We start from the raw sequence: 18550 nt of genomic DNA on the forward strand, positions 1-18550 counted from the left end.
CAGGATCTGGAATCTAACCAGGGACACCACGTGTCAGAGAGGAGCGTTCTACCATTGAACCACCTTGGCTCCACTATTTAACGTAGAATTTGAACTGCTTCTACCGGGAATCGAATCCTGGCATCCCATGACGAAGACGAGTTTGCCAACTATATGTCCATTTTATTTTTCGACATTTTGCTATTCCCTGCTTATTCAAATTTTGTTATTATTTATTTCAATTACAAATGTAGCACTTACATACTTGAGAACCTGTGCCGTCTGTGGCATATTTACGGGGGGATTCCAGGCTTAAGCCCCCCCCGAAATCTTACTTACTACAGTAAAGTATATGAAATATCTTGCAGAATTTTTACATTTTCAGGCAAAGCCCCCCACCCCCGAAAGTTAGCAAAGCCACCCCTGAAACAAAATCGTAAATACGCCACTGTGTGTCGTATAGAATAAAATGTGTAGAGGATTTTAAAAATTGTGCTTATTGAACTGTTTTAGAGGCCAGTAACGCATTATATACTTAACCAACGTTCAGCTTGCCATTACAGAATCCACGAAGATAACTGTACCTGGTTTCCTTTCATGGCTATTTAGTTACTTTTCCCTTTAGTGTATAATTAACGAAGTGATTATAACTAGAATATGTTTGGCAACGATGTTGGCTGTTTTGTGTCTTTTACGAGTGTTGGCTACGCATTGTGCATAGCGATGAACACCTTTCAACAGCTTCATCAACGAAGAACTCAACCAAAACATGAAAAGAGGAAGAAGAAGAAAGCGCGCGAACGAAGACAATTATATAGCCCGGCATCACCTAACTGCTATAAAACCACTCGATTCTTTCGTTAGAAGCAGCCCTTGAACCCAACATTAACTCTCTAGATGACAGAGCACTCCGACCGAATTCATCACTCTTATTGTCTAAAATTTTGTTGATAAAAATCTTAGGACAATTTTTCAAAACAACACCATTACAACTTTTGCTTGTTTCGCTTCCATGTTTGTTAAATTACGTCAAACTTTTCGTAATATCTCACTTTCTTTATACATTATCTTTTTAAAATGAAGTGTCTGTGAAAATGTATTCGTGATTAATACGAGAAAGTCCGCATTTATTGTTGTAAAATGAATTGAAATCTTTGAATTTAATGTCCTACAATTATGGCTTAGAATTTGTGGAATGAAAAAGTGAGAGGAAACGGTAGAAAACCCACGAGCACGATGTCCACAACAAACTTACTCGAGCAAGGGTCGAACGAGTAAATCTCACAAACGAGAGGTAAGCGCTCTTCCACTGAGTCATCCTGCCCCCTCTACTTACTGTTGTGTTCTAGTTCTATGACAAGTCTGTGAGAAACTAGTTGGAAAATTGGCTAAGAAGGAATTGCATCATGAGGGACGTGCTAAAGTGTATGGTGGCAGGAAAAAGAGGAAGGGGGCAAAGGAGATTATAATATTAATGGACGATATGGAAACAGAAAAATCGTACGTGAAGACTAAGAGGTTAGCGGAAGACCATGGAGCATGGAAGTTTCTCAGCTGCTGCAAGTAACCTGCGAATAATGGCAGAATATCTGTGATAATGATGATGATGAATTCTGTGAGAGTCAATCTTGCAGCTTAATTTCTCATACTTCTATATTAACGAGAGATCTGAAAGTTTGTAGGCGCATTGACATACGATAGCGTTCTCAGGGCTCAGGGCTCAGGGTGATTCCACCCCGATTTTTCTATAAATTCCCCTTATATCAAATCTCCCCTAGTGAGAAACAAAATTTTTGACCTAATATTTCTGCATAAAATTGTAAATGGCCATATATTATGTGAACAGTTATTAAGCCAGATCAATTTTCGCGTACCCGCTAGAACAACAGTGTCTAGTGATCTCTTTTACACTCGAGCTGCGAGGGTAAATATTGTCCAAAGAACCGAACCCCCTTCTTCTGAACCGAATTGTCAGTCAGTTACCAGAAACTATAGATGTTTTTCACAAATGAATATACTTTCAGATTTTGTATAAACAAGCTATTTTTGTAATGTTGCTGTTGTGGTGTACTATCTTGAGCTCGAATTGTTATGTTATCAAAATGTTAACATGTCTCAGTGTAAAATGGCTTAGTGCCAGGCCCGCAGCCAGAGGGAGGCTAGGGGGTCCGCCCCCCAAAAACTTTTCGTGGCCCCTCCAGACCTCAACACAAAAAAACAAAATTAAGATATGGGTAAGAGAACTTTTAATGACTTCCCCCCCCCAAACCTCTGTGACTGGTTGCGGGCCTGCTTAGTGCAGTATCTAAAACCTATTATAAATAAATAAATTTAATCTAATTTTAAGGGGGATTTTATAATTTTAATATAATTTATTGTCATATTGAATTTGGAAACCTTTAAAAGCTTTTCATCCCTCCTGAAATAAATTTCTTGCTTACTTGCCTGCCAAGGCTACAAATTTATTTGCAGATCTGCAGATTTTTCATAGCAATATGGAAAAAGAACAGATAGTACACTCCATTTCAGCTAATCCTTTCTTTTTATGTCTTAACCAGAGTTCGCTTGTGGCTAAGCGGCTACCATATGCACTTTTGGCATGGGAGACCCAGGCTCGATTCCCGTGGAGCTCATATGGTTCGGACTCCAGTGGCGTAACTAAAGGTTTGGGGGCCTCCCCGCAGACAGCATTGAGAGGGGCTCCTTCTCAACGTCCAACTTCACGATTTGGGGGCCCCTGATGGCTTGAGCCCCCCCCCCGCAATTCAGGGTCTGCGGGCCCTTATTTACGCCCCTGTCAGACTCCACGTTAGTCTGTAGCTCCACGTCTTATATAGCCTCGTTACTGAAAAGAACATTAAACAGAAAATCAAATCAAGCTATCTCTTAACAGTTTTTTTTTTTTTTTGATACGAGTCTACAGACAGACGAACAGACGAAGAGAGGGGTGCTACCAAGCTTCCCGTACTATACTTACACGAAACAATTTGTAAGTCTAAAACAGCAAAGAGTAACTTCATGATACAATTTATTAATAATTAAATACTGTGCACCTAATAATTTCGCTTCAACATTGCCCGGTAGCATTCTCCTTTCATATGACAGCATTAAATAAATAATGCACATCGTAATTATCACTGATCACAAATTCTATTCTAGTTTTAAGTATTGATAATTAGCATGTCATCTATATAAATCTTTCCGTAGCGATCGATCGATATCAGCAACACAGAATCCTGGTAAAACAATAGAGAATTTGACGAAGATATGAGATTAGAATGGCTGCATCTCAGAGATTTTTATCTTGTGCATTGTTTAAATATTTAAAAAAAAGTTAAAGCAATATTTAAAAGCAACTGTCAGTTAATTTGGAATGGGGATGCCTGTATTAAAATGTGGATGGATTTGTGCCTTAGGATATAATTTTGTAAATTTTGACCGTGGAAACTATACATCATAATTAGACACATGTTGGGACAAAAGGATGCGACATTATATTAAAATGTATGCAGAGAATGGATTCTACAGATGCCTGAGTCAAATTCATGCTTTGTCTACTTGGTTCTAATATATAAACGAATGATGGCATTCAACTTTAGTATCTGTGTTTCAGTTTAACATCGTTGTGTTTTAGTTTAACATTCGGGAATTGTGTCCTTTAGGCTAAGGGAGACAGATGATTAAGGAAAGTAAATGATGATGCAAAAATTGGTGGAATGAGAATGTGGTAGGAAACGGGAGTACCTGGGAAAACCCACGGACACCACAACCTTACTTGTCCAAGGATCGAACCAAGGACCCCACCCACCAGAGGTAAGCGCCACCCTACTCCCCTTCAAATTTAGTAGTGAGGCACGGTAACTTACTGGCAGATTGTCTTCTACTTTTGGTACGAGGGGTCTTTCCCCATCAGGATCCTGCCGCCTATAGTCGGACAACTTGTCCATGCCGACCAAATGCCGCGGTGGGATTCCGGCGCCGGAAACCGGTGTCTTTCCGCGCGATTTTCGACCGCGACGAATCGTTGCCTTGCGGAGCAGTCACCAAACAGCAGGAAATGAGCATTAAATGCGTCGGCGCTGCCGTCGGAAAGAGGCCGGCATAAGGAGTCGGCAGAGGGTCGGAAAGAGGCCTTTCCGACTGTTTTGTCGACTCTGACGGTCGGCAATAATCGACAAAGAGTCGGCAAAGGGCATTTTATTTTACGATTTTCGACCGCTTGCCGCCTCGGCAAAAGGTCGGCAACTTTGAACAAGTAGATCGTCGTGCCGCCGCGGACGGGTGCCAGCTACCTCTGGTGGCCCACCACCGTCGACAGCGGCAATCCCTCTTTCCGACCGCGACTTCCTGATGGGGTTTCTTTTGATTCCAGCTTATGTGAGTTTGTGATGTACAAAATCGTATTCGTAGGTTTTCTCGCACTTCTCTCGTTTCCTCCCACATTCCCTCTTAACAAATTGTTTTAAAATGATTCACTTTCTTTAACCAATCTGTCTCCTTGCCCTAAAAGTTATAACCGTCATATCTTTATAAAACTAGAAATTCCTTTTATTTTATGTAAAACTTAATACTTTAAATAACAAACTGAATGGTACGAAACAAGAGAGTAACAGCTCCGTTTGTCTGATGTATGAGCGTCACTAGTTAGAATCACCACACTTCTAGTTTTCATGCCACGGGAAGCGAATGGTTAATCATCAAAATAATTGGAAGAATGGAATGAAAATGTGAGAAATGAGGAACGGGGAAAATCCTGACCAAGTCCACGACATAATATTAACCACAACCATCTTACTTAGTCTGGGTATGTAAGTCCATAATACTTCTCGAAACCAGCTCCAACAGTATTCTTCATAGGAGTCACGGTGACTCAATGGTAGAGTGTTATGTCTGGTGTATGGGGTCCCTGGCTCGATCTCCGGCCACGTAAGTCTGTGGTGGACAACATCGTGCCTGTGGGTTTTCTCGGGGTACTCCCATTTCCTCCCACTTTGCCATTCTACAAATTCTTCCATCACCATGCACTTGCTTTAATCATCTCTCCTTTAGACTAAAGGGTATATTCGTTGGATGTTAAACTAAAAGATTTAATTTCCATTTCAATTTTCTTTATAAATATTTCAGAAGCAACTCTACCTAGGTATATTTTTGTTCGGCTTCATTTGCCCGTATTAAATTAAGTAAAATTGTATTTTTAATGTCTTTGTGGAAAGAAAATGTGGAGGGAATGGGATAAACTCGAAAATCTACTATCATGTCCACCACCGACTCGTATAGCCTGCGATCTAACAAGGGTCCTCTCGCATTGGAAATTATCTTTCTACTTCCGACCCACAGAGCTTCCATAGTTTTTATTAACTTTAAAGTGTGGCGTCCCTAAATATTGGTTCGTTTGGAGCTTATTGTCCCTTTCGACAAGGAGTCAATATGGGACGTGATCCTACAGTTTAATGTGGAAAAATGAAATGAAATCTTTGAGTTGAACGTCTCACGGTTATGCCGGCTAGGCTAGAGGAGACGGTGATAATGAGAAATGAGTGAAAGGGTGGAATGAAGCAAGTGGGAGGAAAGGCGGAACCTCGGGGAAACCCACGCACACGGCGTTTGTCCACCGCAAAGTTTTGTTGGCGGGAGTAGGGTTTGAACCCGGGACCCCGTGCACCAGAGGTGAACGCTCTACTACTGAGCCACCGCGGCCCCAGTTTAATATGGAATTCGGACCATATGAGTTCTCTCCGAGAATTGAACCCGGCCCTCCCGTGTGCTAACCATATATGTATGAGTGATCTCTAAAAATCTCCCAGGAGTAGTTTAACGGTGGAGTTACTTGAATGTTCTAATTTTACATCTACTAAGAAATCAGACAGCAGCGTCGTTTCTGTTTTGCTTGCGAAGAGTTCAGGGGATACAAGATATTTGAAACTAAATACAACACACTGAGTAAGGTTATGTGATATATATATATATATATATATATATATATATATATATATATATATATATATATATATATATATATATATATATATATATATATATATAGCCACAAACACGTAACAGTTGTCAATGTAGCATCGCCTTCATCAGATACGTTATGTGGTGAAGGACATATTACATTGCCAAAACTCTTACGTGTTTGTATATTTATATACGAGGGCCGTCCAGAAATTAAAGAATGATAGTGCATCGTGCGCGGCGTCGACTCCCCACTACTGTGCAGCAGTTAGCTCCTTCCTTCGTCTTCGTGTGAGCCGAGTCTCAATGTTGTGTGGTCACGTTATTTGTTTTTGCAGTGATTCAAAATTTCAGCATCAATCGAAAATCTCTCCAAATGTGACGTACGGAGTGCCATTCATTTTCTGAACTCGCAAAAAGTAAATCCTATTGAAATTTATAAGCAAATAAAAAATTTTATGGTGCTAGTGCAATGAACGAGTCATTAGTAAGGAAACGGTGCATTATTATTAATAAAGGAAGAACCCGTGTGCATGATGAAGATCAGAGTGGGAGGCCATCAGTTGTTACGGAAGAACTGAAGGAAAATTCGGAAGAAAATAATCAGGAAAACCGACGTTTCACTTTGAGCACGTTACATGAATCCTTTTTTGTGGAAAACAGTTCATAAACAATGAGGAACTCAAGCAAGCATTGACATCCTGGCTCAAATCTTTAGCAGCAGATGAGTATAACATCGACATTGAAAAACTAGTCCAACGTTATTGCAAGTGTCTTAACAACTATGGCGATTACGTAGAAAACTAGAATAAGGACCTGGGCTTTGTAAATAAAATTTTGTGTTGATATATATTGTTTTTATTTAACCATGCCAAAACGTTCTTTACTTTCTGGACGACCCTCGTATTTTTATCACATAGCCTTGCTCACTGTGTTGTGTTTAGTTTTACAATGTGGTGGCCCCGTGTAGCGTAGTCGCTAACGCTCTCGCCTCCGGTGCGAGCGGTCCCGGGTTCGATTCCCGGTGGGGGCACTCGGTCGAAGAAGTGTAAAACGCTTTTTCAGGCCAGCCACCTTGAATGAGGTTTTCCTGGGTTTTCCTCATTCCCACCAGGCAAATGCCGGGGTGGTACCTAATTTATAGGTCCCAGGCCGCTTCCTTCCTTTCCCAATCCTTTCTTCCTTTCCTTTCCCCGGATTGTGTGCTCGCCGAGGGACGTCATCCCTCAAAACGTGAAGGGCTAAATGGTCTTAGATGCCGAAAGCCCAGAAATCTAAATCCCATCCCCCTTCCCCATCAGTTTTACAATGTGGAAACAAGTCCTGTGAGAATTGTCATAAGATTTTTCACTGACATAGGATTTTTTTATTAATATATTAGAATACAATTCATTTAAAGAAATGTGTATTTCTTACACATCATTTCTACCCTATCCCTGCCCTCTCCCAACGGGGTGTTAGCCCATTTCACCTATCAATTTATCAGCTACTGATGTCCCCAAGATGAGAATGTTCACCATTTTAGGTGAGATGAGAATTCCCATCTTGCCTAAAATGGCGGACATTTTTATCTTGGAGACATAAGTGGCTGATAAATCGTTAGGCGAGATGGGATGGAATACCAAATGGCGTTCCTGAAATCAAGAATGGAGCGAAAAAGCAATGCCCTTCTTTTATTGCATAATTTGAGGTTTTAAAAACAAAATGAATCTTGAAGATCCCTTATAGTATACTATTGACTTATTTTTATTATAAGATCAGCGGTAATATACCTTTGTCAGAAGGAACATATTTCACTGAAGAATTATGGAAGAGAAATTATAATATGCAACAGGAAGCTACGTCCCTTTCTCTAATTTTCATAAAACAAATTATTGTTATTTAAGTATTCTACTGTTGTGCTGCATGTTAAGAGGATGTAGGTTTAGGTTAAGAGACACTGCTTCTTTCCACGGCGGTAGATCCATCTATGGACGCTTCGAGCGACGACGAGTTATTAGTGTCAAAGGTTAGTAACTTATTTTCTCTACGAGCAACTGGCTTTTACATTCTGCGGTTCTCTTGCCCTGCCACAAAATAAAACAACATTCGCTTTCTGAAACGTTCGGAGAAGATTTATATGTCTTCAGGTGGTCAGAAGGAGTAATTCCAATTTGAGAATCAAAGGAAGGAATCCAAATTATCAATGTGGTGGGTCAACAATGATCTGCATAGTTTTAGTTTATCTCGAATTGAAGTTCTACTGAAAACAAAAAAAAAGTGCCCTTAAGCATAAAAGACTGACAGTAGTGAAAAATTAATTCTACAGTGTTTTTAGCCTTTAACGAAAAAAAAAAATATTCAGAGATGATGTACACAGTGCTCGAAGATGGGGGACATAATGTAGAGATATGGAGTACTATGATCAGCGTGCCCCTACCTCTGATTACTTTTTCCGCGTCACGGTTGCAAAACTTAACCTTTCTAGTTTACATATGAGGGATGTTGTCGACATGAGACTATAAACTCTCGGTCTCGTCTCGCTTGACAAATAGCTGTCTTGATCTCATCTCGAGTCGAATATTGCCGTTTCGATCTCGGTCTCGTCTCTATTAACAGATAGGGCTACAGTGGTTCAATAGTGAAGTGCTTATCTCTGATGTGTAGAGTCCTGGCTCGATCCCTGGTCAAGTAAGTTTGAAGTGGATAACACCGAGTCCATGGGTTTTCTCGGGGTACTCCGTTTCCTCCCTCATTATCATTCCGCCAAATGTACTATTATACTTTATTTGCCTTAATAAACCGTCTCCCTTAGCCTAACAGCCATATACGTAGGACATTAAAGTGAAATATTTCATTTTATTTCGATTAACAGATTCTTGTCTCAGTCTCGATCTCGAGGGCCAAGACTCGATCTGGTCTTGGTCTCGTTTCGATAGTCTTAAATTAAATTGTGTGAAATTAAAAATGTATAAAGCAGAATCATTCTATAGCCTGTCGTTTGCTCCTTCGATTTTTTAAAATTCAATCTTGAGTGGGGAATTATTACAGGCCACTCACCCATTCATAGCTAATGGCTAATGCACTTGCTTTCGAGCGTGTGTTCGCGGGTTCAATCCTTAGTGGGTGTATCAAAACTTGGATAAAATCCAAATAACAATCCACTTCCCAATTTAACCAGAAGTTCTTCGAAATGTCATATTTTGTTAAGATTATAAATATTTTGAGAAGGAAATCAGTACCTGTAAACACTAATATGGATAAAGGCTTTCCTCAAACTATATGAAAAGCAATTCACGCTGCAATGTATCTTCTCATTCGTATCTTGTCTCAAAATAAGTTGTTTTAAATACTTGACCAATTATGTTTTGCAATGTAGCTGTTTGATCAACAGAAACATGTTAATCAGAGTGGATTGATTACGTAGAATACAACATGTAACTTCAATCGACTAAGGTCTTTTCTTAATCTACATGTACAGGTACTTCCTTTAAAAAAAATAGAACCACGATGGTTTAATCAGTAACAGTTTACTTAGTATTTTTTCATTGTAAAATACTTTTCTACGTCTATGAAATAAGGGAAAGTATTCCTTATGTTTATTTTGTAATATCCTTAATGTCCATCTTTAATTCAGTGGTTGTAGTTCAGAACAGATGCACGAAGAATGTTACTTCTCTCTAAATAGAAGATACATTCTCCGTTTCATTTCGTTTCAAAGGCAGTACGGCTTCATACTTCCAGGACCTCGGTGTTGACAAGAGCTAATGCAGTCAGTACCAAACTTCGGTTTCCTTTACCATCAAGTTTCCCCAGAAATCCGAAAAATGAAATGAAATCTTTGAGTTTTACGTCCCACATTTATACCGGCTAGGCTAAAGGAGACGGTATTGATGAGAAATGAATGAAATGGTGGAATGAAGAGTGTGGGAGGAAACGAGAGAACCCCGAGAAAAACTACGCACACGATGTTTACCCACCACAAAGTTCACTTGGCGGGAGCAGGGTTTGAACCCGGAACCCCATGCACCAGAGGTGAACGCTCTACTACTGAGCCACCGCGGCCCCTCCCTAGGTATCTGTTTCATAGAGATTGGGTGAATTACCAAGTTATATTTGGACTAGGGTAAAACGAGAGAGAAAATCTTCACCCGAAAAAGGATCTAAACCTGTTAGTAAGCAGATAACTTACCGATATAATTAATTTCGTAGAAGCAAAGTTCCTCTTTGAAATTCTACAAGCATAAAAATAAATTTTGAATTTGAATTTCAAACTCTGTGAGAAAATGTATGCATGTTTCTCGTGTCTCATGGTTTCTAAGAACGCCTTGCATGTATACAACCAACATCATATATTGGTTTGCGGGTTTACATAACAGCAGAGGATAAACATCCGGACAATGAAATAAGGATATTTTTCTTCTTCACTGTTTATCCAGGTTCTGAATTAAGATTTGATTTAATTTGATTTTAAGTTTAGCGTCGCTTTCAGCAGCGAGGCTATTCGAGCCATGGACCTACTGCTTAACACGGGACCCTAACCAGATAACCTTTCACCGCGAATCGAACCCGAAATCTGTTCCGAATTAAAACCCTTTAACGACAACTTCTTACAGCTAGTAACATAATAGAATAATTTGTACTATTACTTTAATAAAAATATTTGATTTTGACCAGGGACGCGCACCTACGACAGGTCCGTTGGGTCTCTACGTTCTCTCCGAACTTCCTAACTCAACATACATTTGTACAATTTCTCAATAGAACTATCCTTGTTTAGCAGGGAAATGGTTGATGTGGCATGAAAATTTGATCTTACACTTCATCTGTACTCTTTCTCTTAAGAAAACAATCTAGTTTTATCATTTTTTCCCTAAAAATATAGGTCAAAGTATTTTACAATTGAGGGGGTGAGCGCAGCAGTGGTCTTACCGACATTTTTAAAAATGGAGAAAAATCAAGTTAAACACATGCGGTTTTTTGTACAATATATGTATGTATCGTCATCCGCAAAAAAAAGTTCGCATATACTGTAACTTCCACATTTTCATTAATAACTCAGTTTTCTTAATATATTATCGCTTCTTTGTGCTTTCCTTAACAAAGCAGTGTAGTAATGAATAATGATTTTTGATTTTTGTGAAAAAATAAAGCAAAATAAGAAAATTATAAGCAAAAAACTGTGATTGTTATGAAACTTTAGTCTGTCAGATAATTACGCGAAGAATATCCCGAGGGAAATTCACTCCATACAGTGCACAGGTATTAGGAGCACTCACAAATACGTAAAATTGAAGGAACAGAAAATAATGTATTTTTGAGATGAACATACAATTCACACTTCACGTGAAGTTCCAATATGGGAAATCAATCAATATCTTCAGTTGAAATTACTGAAAAAAAAAAAAAAAACAGAAAATGGCTATTTAAAACTTCAAGTGTAAACCTGCGCTTGGAGCGAGTCTATTTCTAATATCAGAACGCGTTATTTCGGAGCATGCCTGCGTGGCCAAGCGGGTTTAGCAATGCGGTTGAAGTTCTAGAACCGAAGGGTGGCAGTTTGAGCCTGAGTGCGGAACGCTTTTTTTTTCAATATAGTGAAATATTTTTTTAAAATATAAATGTCTAGTTTTAAGTGCTTAAAAACACAAGACCAGATGAACAATCACTTTTCAAAGCTCAGTCACATTTATTCACTATGTTCATCAATTAGGCTATATACGAAGACACTAAAATGTGGAACGTTAACGATCCTTATTAACGTTAATACCACATCCGTTATAATGAGAACAGATTTGTGATCTGAATACCAACCTTAAACCATACGTCCAAAATGAAAATTATTCATGTTCTTGATACCTATTGCAACACTCAGTTGTAATATAGAGAGTGAGAGTGCGAAAGAGAGAGATAAAATACTGTATACAGGGTGCGGAAAAATTCCCGGAACGGTCCAATATCTCGCGAAGTATAAATATCACCAAAACAAAAATAACACATGTTAAATAGTTTTAAAGAAGCTATCCAATGATACAAAATGCAATCACCTATCCCTACCTCCTTGGGGACTACGGGGGATAACTTTAAAATTTTAAATGGGAACCCCTATTTCTTATTTCATATGTGGATTCTCCAGAAAAAGTGATAGTGATTTGATCAAAAATTGAAAACAGTGTGTGCGAAGATGAAGTTACATGGAATACAATATCGATAATTGTTTTGCAAAGTAGCTTTATGAAGTAGTTCTTAGTAGTAGGGTTATTTACAACAAAAATAAGCCCTTTTGTCACCATTTTTATTTTCTTGCAAATTAATAAATATGGACAAATGCATTATTTTATGGAAGTTAAAATGTATGAATTCGTTATGTGGGTAAATAAATCACATAAAAATTTTACTCTGTGTGGGAATCGAACTCACGACCTTTCATGCCGGAATCCCGTACGCTAACCGCATGGCCCAGAGCTCGACACTGAGAGGCCACATTTTCATAAAGATTTACCGCCTCCATTTTTTATGGGTCGATTCAAGTGCTATCCGTGAAGGCACTGTTTTCAATTTTGGGTCAAATCACTGTTACTTGTTCTGAAGAATCCAAATGTGCAACAAAATATGGGGATTTCCATTTAAAATTTTAAAGTTACCCCCCGTGTGGGAATGGAGGGTTGCGTTTGGTATCATTGGATAGATTTTTCAAAACTGTTTAACACGTGTTATTTTTGTTTTGCTGATCTGTATATTTCGCGATATATTGGACCGTTCCGGACTTTCCCCGCACCCTGTATAAGCTTGTATTTTTAATTAAAACAGTTAGTGTAAATCATAATCTGGATTTTTATAAAGTAAATTAAACAATCATATAGAAAATGTATACAGTTTAAAATTGAATTAAATTGCAATTCCAGAATCTGTAACATTATACATTTCTTATTTATTTACATCGAATGTTAACTTATTGTATAGTTTATAGCATGAGTATCAGCTGATATGTAACACAAAATTATCTATAAATTGAATTTAAATAGGAAATGATATAGTTGCTATAAGAACAAGTTTATGAAAATGAACTGTATAATAATGGTTGTATTTGAAACAGAGTTTGCGTAATGGAGTAAATATTTACACCGCCAGCTTTGCAATACTGTGCGGTTTAAATTGTCAATCTCATCAATTTTACTTATTTCGCTTGAATGCTTATGGAATTTAGTATAGCATTATGAAACATTCAACAACTGATCTAGTAGTGAAACATATTTAATAAGATTACCGCACATTACGGTAGAGTCCGAGATCGCTCCCAGCTTTGCGAGCACTTGATAATATTTTGTTATTATATTAGATAAAATATTATGTGGAAGAGCTAAATTAAATTAGAAAATGAAATGAAATATTTAACATCCCACTATTACGCCCTTTAGGCGGGAAGGTTCTAGATTGCCGGTCCTCACATAGAGGAGAATTTGGATTAGTAACCAGTTTGGTTCTTTCCTTTATCAAATCTCAATACACAATTCATATAGTAATGTCGAGCAAGCGATAGCGAGTGAAGGCAGGTTAACCAGGTTGATTGCTTTCTTCATCACCACTCAATTGGTATACGGACCAGTGTTCTAGAAGCCTGCTATTTTAGGCTAAGGGAAAAGATAATTAAAGTGAGAAAAATGATATAAGAATTGGTGGAATGAGAAAGTGGAAGGAAAAGGAAATGCTGTGAGAAAAGTCACGGACATAATGTTGTCCACCACAAGCTTACTTGGACGGAATAAAACCAGAGACCGCATGCACCAAAGGTAAGCGCTCTACCAGTGAACCATCGCGCCCCATAAATTAAATAAGAAAGATAAGTAGTAGGCATTTTATAATTGAATATTGTATGTAAGAAACTTATTGTCCATAAAGATTCTTTCTCTTCAAGCTTTTGTAATTGATGTTGCAAATTGTCCGATGCTTTGCAATGCGGGTCAAAGGAATAAATGCATTTTTTCGGGATAGTATCGTCTGCCCCTTGCTGCTATTGGTGGTATAAAAGTAGTGTTGAGTTGATTTTTAGTTTCTTGTTCCTTTTGTTATGTGAATATAGACTAGACCAAAATTTTTTACTGGTGTTCATTTCAGGATCACTCGGTAGCATGTTTTTAGTGGAGGAATGTTACGTGAATATAGATTACACCAAGTCACAAATATTTTGACAAAGATATACATTTTTATTACACAAATAGTTTCTGCTTTTATTTTTACTGCAAATGTTTGTTTCTAATAGTGATTTTTATTCTTATTGTATCCGTGAATACACATTCAAGACTTTTTTAAAAAAAATAAGTTGTTTAATAAGGCACTGAAAAGTGTTGGATTTTGTAACACTCTAACACTTAAAAACATAATACTGAGTGATCCTGAAATGGACACCAATAATTAATTTTTGTCTAGTCTATATTCACGTAACACTTTCAACAGCGAGGCTATATGAAACGTGGGCTTACTAATTAACGTGGAATAAAAATAAAAAAGTCTAGTGGCTAGCGCGAGTGTTTTTGGTTCTTGTAGTCTCGGGTTCGATTCCCCGTAAGGGTTGATTCAGGTTAAATTTTCAGGGGAGTTTATGGGAAAACCGTTAAAAAATATAATTGCAAAAGTCTGATGCCAGTGTTTTGTAAGCTATTGACAAAATAATAGAAAGACAGGAAAGAAATTCTCTTGAGTACTGAAAGTGAACAATGTTTTCGCATTTATGCTTAATTTGCTACTAGCGTGACAAAAATCCACTTTTGAGGGGGAAATGGGGCAAGTTCCAAATAAGGCGGTCAATATGTAAAAGTGACGTCGTGTTTGTCTGTCCGATCATCACGGGAAATCAAATCAGCCGTTTGAAATAAATATTTGAATACATTTAGTACTTGGAAGAAAATGGTTAGCTGACGTTCACTAGAAACTTGACAAAACTTCGATACAAATTAGAGGATAGTCAGCTATGCCTAAATCTAATATTGTAGGTGGAAGTGAAAACGATGACCGAAGTAACAGCGGATTAAAATTTAGCATTAGAAGTCATTGAAAAACAGAATGTGATGCGCGAAAACGAGAAAAAAAGAAAAGAAAAAACGTAACGTTGCCGACGACAACACACTGGATGGTGCTTATCGAAAGACCCATAAACGCTATTCATTAGCTCATTCTTCACGGTTTGGATTGCAAGAAATAAAACTATTTCTTTGTGCTAATACGCCTCTCAAAACGAAATGTTGTATTTCTGCAAAATTTGTTTTTCTCACATGACTGAATATTTTTTTAAAAAAAATTCTATTGTGCTGAAGAAAACAAAACCATATGACAAGCTGTATTTGATCTGAAGACCCCATGATCTTTACTACATGTTGTTATTCATTACATCAGCGAGACGTTGTTTGCAATGACACTGATACATTGAGTGGTTTGTTCGAGAAAGTTGCTTGTCTCGATTTTGTTTACTCTTTAGGTTTTTCGTAGAATACATGAAAAAGAAATACATTTTTCGCTTAGATATCCAGGAATCCTGTTTTAATTGATCAGAAAACAGCAATCTATTGGTGAAATGATATGGGGTAATGTGTAGCATTTTGTTTTCATGCCATCGATAACAGCAAGGGGCACATGAATTACATAAAAAGAGAGTGTGTTGTTATGAACTACTAATATCTTTTTGAAAAAAAAAACCTACGTGTTACTTCGTAGCTCAGGGGATAAGTGAGAGATTACAATACATAAGTTCGCACGATCGAGTCTTATCCACTGCTATTATGTTGATTTTTTTTTTTTCATTTTCGGTGAAAATGACGTAGATACATTTTCATTGGCATTCAAAAAAAAAAAAAAAAGAATGGAAGGGAATACGTAGCCCTGAAAAGGGCTGTTTATATATAAGTGTCTAATAGGAGGTCCAATGACCTTCTACATCGATGACTGCCTGGAGCCTTCTGGACATGCTTGTTTGACTACAAGGGAGCACTTCGCAACTGATTACTGAGTGATAAGATCTGTGGTATTCTGTTCAACTTTCCTTTAGGCAATTTTAAACGTAATAGACAATATTTGTCTGACCTTGTCAATGCCTGCGGCAGAAGACAAAATCAATGAAAATGTTTTCAACATAACATTTTCGATTTATGTTTATCTCCTATCCGTTTTTATTACGATTGCCTCCTTTAGAAATATCAGCTCTCTTTTTTTGGGCCCGTATAAGGAAATGCTATTGCGGTTTGCCAACGTTCAATATTTTTGGCAAAATTAACACTTTCAAATAAAGCTAAACAAGCATATGTTTCACAGACAAAACAATATGTAAAGTTCTACTTTCCAGTTAGGCAACATTCCTTCAAAAAATTGCAACTATAGTTTGCATCTCAAGTAATTGGGTAAATGTGCCAGTAGTCGACCATTTAAGGAGATTTTCAACTTTGTTAAAGTATAAAAAAATCATTTTTAACTAATAACTTTTACTGCATATGTCATTAGAAAGAACAGTGTTTAAATTTTACGTTTGTGTAGCTCGCATAGGAAATCTTTCATAAATAATTACACAGGAAAAAGAAAATACCAGAAACCCTGAAAAAAAAAACAGTAGTCGGCCTATGAAAACCAAAGGTCAGCCATTACTTTAACCAGTACTCAGCCACACTATAGAATTGACTTTTTTAATGGAATTTTAGAGATCAATTCCTCAGTAGCAAATTAAGGGACAAATATATTGCACTCAGAGTTCCTACAAAGAAAAACTACGTGGAAAACAGGCCCGCAACTAGAGGGAGCTAGTTGGCATGGCCCTCCTAAACTTTTCGTGGCCCCTCCAGACCTCAACACTAAAAACACAATTTAGATATGTGTAAGAGATTTTTAATGACTTGCCCCCCCTAACATATCTATGCCCCCCCCAAACCTCTGTGGCTACAAGCAGGCCTGGTGGAAAATATATTGCGATACAGGAAAAAAGACTTTTTGTATGATATTTACCATAAACTACGAAAAATGTGCCTCGGCCTAGACTAGCCTATTTAAAACTAATATATAGGCCTATTTATATTTACATTGATATTTATATTTAGCTATGACATTAACCCTTTAATATGAAGTTCATTAAGCACATTCAGGACACATAAGCACTTGTTTAGCAGGTTCCTCGTACGATAATTAACTGAGTCACGTGCATTTTAGTGGTACCAGTGATCACAAAAGTGACACCCAATATATTTAAGTGTATCGTTCTCAATATCACTTAGAAAAAATATGAATTCTTCTTCAGGCCTTAGACGGCATTTCAACAACTTCTTGCGTCTCGTCTTTTTAACTAGTGCTACTTGGCTTGACAGTCCTTTTCTTTTTGTTTGACTTAAAATTTTTCCTTTCTTTTGTATTCTCTCCCTTTTTCATTTTAGACGTTCCTCTTCTAGTTTTCTTTTCTTTTCATTCTTTACCATCTGATAATTTCTCCATGCTTGGGAGGATACTGCACTTTGAACTTTTTCTCTGGGCACATGTTTGGTAGTTTTGTTTTTGATTGGAGCTAGCCAGAAAAGATGCTAATCAAAGCCAGATGATATGGAAGTATTTTTACGAAGGTTTTCTTTGAATTTCTTCTGAGATCATATGGAGTTATTTCTGGCTCTACTGACTGTAGAAACAGAAGCAGACCTTTCACCTTGCGTCGCTTCAGTACAAGATGCCATAACGGATATGTTGTTTTCCTGGTTTGAGTCAGACGTAACGTCTATTTCTGATATCGAAGATATATTTGTAGGCTCTAGACGGCCAATTGCTAAAATTTGGTATGTTCCAGGACTAAGATATCGAACATTTCACTAGCAAGTATCTATTGATAGCAGATCGATCCTCTTCGGACAGAACAATAGCCTTATATGTGTTCATTAGTGTAGAATAAGAAGACTCTTTGGATAGAGTATCCTCAACGCACCTGATTGCAAAAACATCTGACACTGAGTCTATTCCAGTAGATGTCTTTGGACTGGTTGAAAGAAACGCTAAATCACGCGTTCTTAAACTGTTAGACATATTTTCCTCACGCTCACAGTGAGTTAGAATGTAAATATTTATGATTATTCTGTATTGTTTCGGCAATCAGGCAACTCTAGGAACAGAGCAGATAAGAACAGATAATAATAATAATAATAATAATAATAATAATAATAATAATAATAATAATAATAATAATAATAATAATAATAGTTGAAGAGCAATTGCAGCCTTGGAATTAAAAACGTGCAGAAACGCGACATTGTGCGGAGTAATTTAAAAAAATAAATCAATTAGATATTGATAACCCTTATTTCCACATAGCTACCTTAGATTAAAAGACTAAGCTATGATCAGGGTCAAGGGCGTCGATCCTGCTAGGGCCGGGGGGCCCGGGCCCCCAAAGCTTATGTGGGCCCCCTATTGTATTTATGAATATACAATATTTGGCATAATTTGAATGCAATTTGTCTTAAAATCCTAACCTTCCGCATCCGAATAACCCCCAAATTTACAGGGAAATCGGCGCCCTTGATTAGGGTAAAATAAATACTCATTACCTGTCCTTTTTAAATTTTAGAGAAATAATTCAGACCAGCCATAAATCCTTAACCTTTTTTCCCTCAGTTCTAGAAAA

General features: G+C 37.5%; 1 protein-coding gene and 1 non-coding gene across 3 annotated transcripts in view; both read left to right on the forward strand.

Annotated features, from left to right (window-relative positions):
• LOC145663168 (uncharacterized) overlaps positions 1-18550 on the forward strand; it is a 272264-nt gene that overhangs the window by 206977 nt on the left and 46737 nt on the right. The window lies entirely within an intron of this gene.
• On the forward strand, positions 6894-6967 carry TRNAR-CCG (transfer RNA arginine (anticodon CCG)). The gene has a single exon. It is a non-coding gene; the product is annotated as a tRNA-Arg (tRNA).

Source organism: Thermobia domestica, chromosome 10, assembly GCF_964235325.1.
Source record: "Thermobia domestica chromosome 10, izTheDome1.hap1.1, whole genome shotgun sequence".
NCBI lineage: Eukaryota > Metazoa > Arthropoda > Insecta > Zygentoma > Lepismatidae > Thermobia > Thermobia domestica.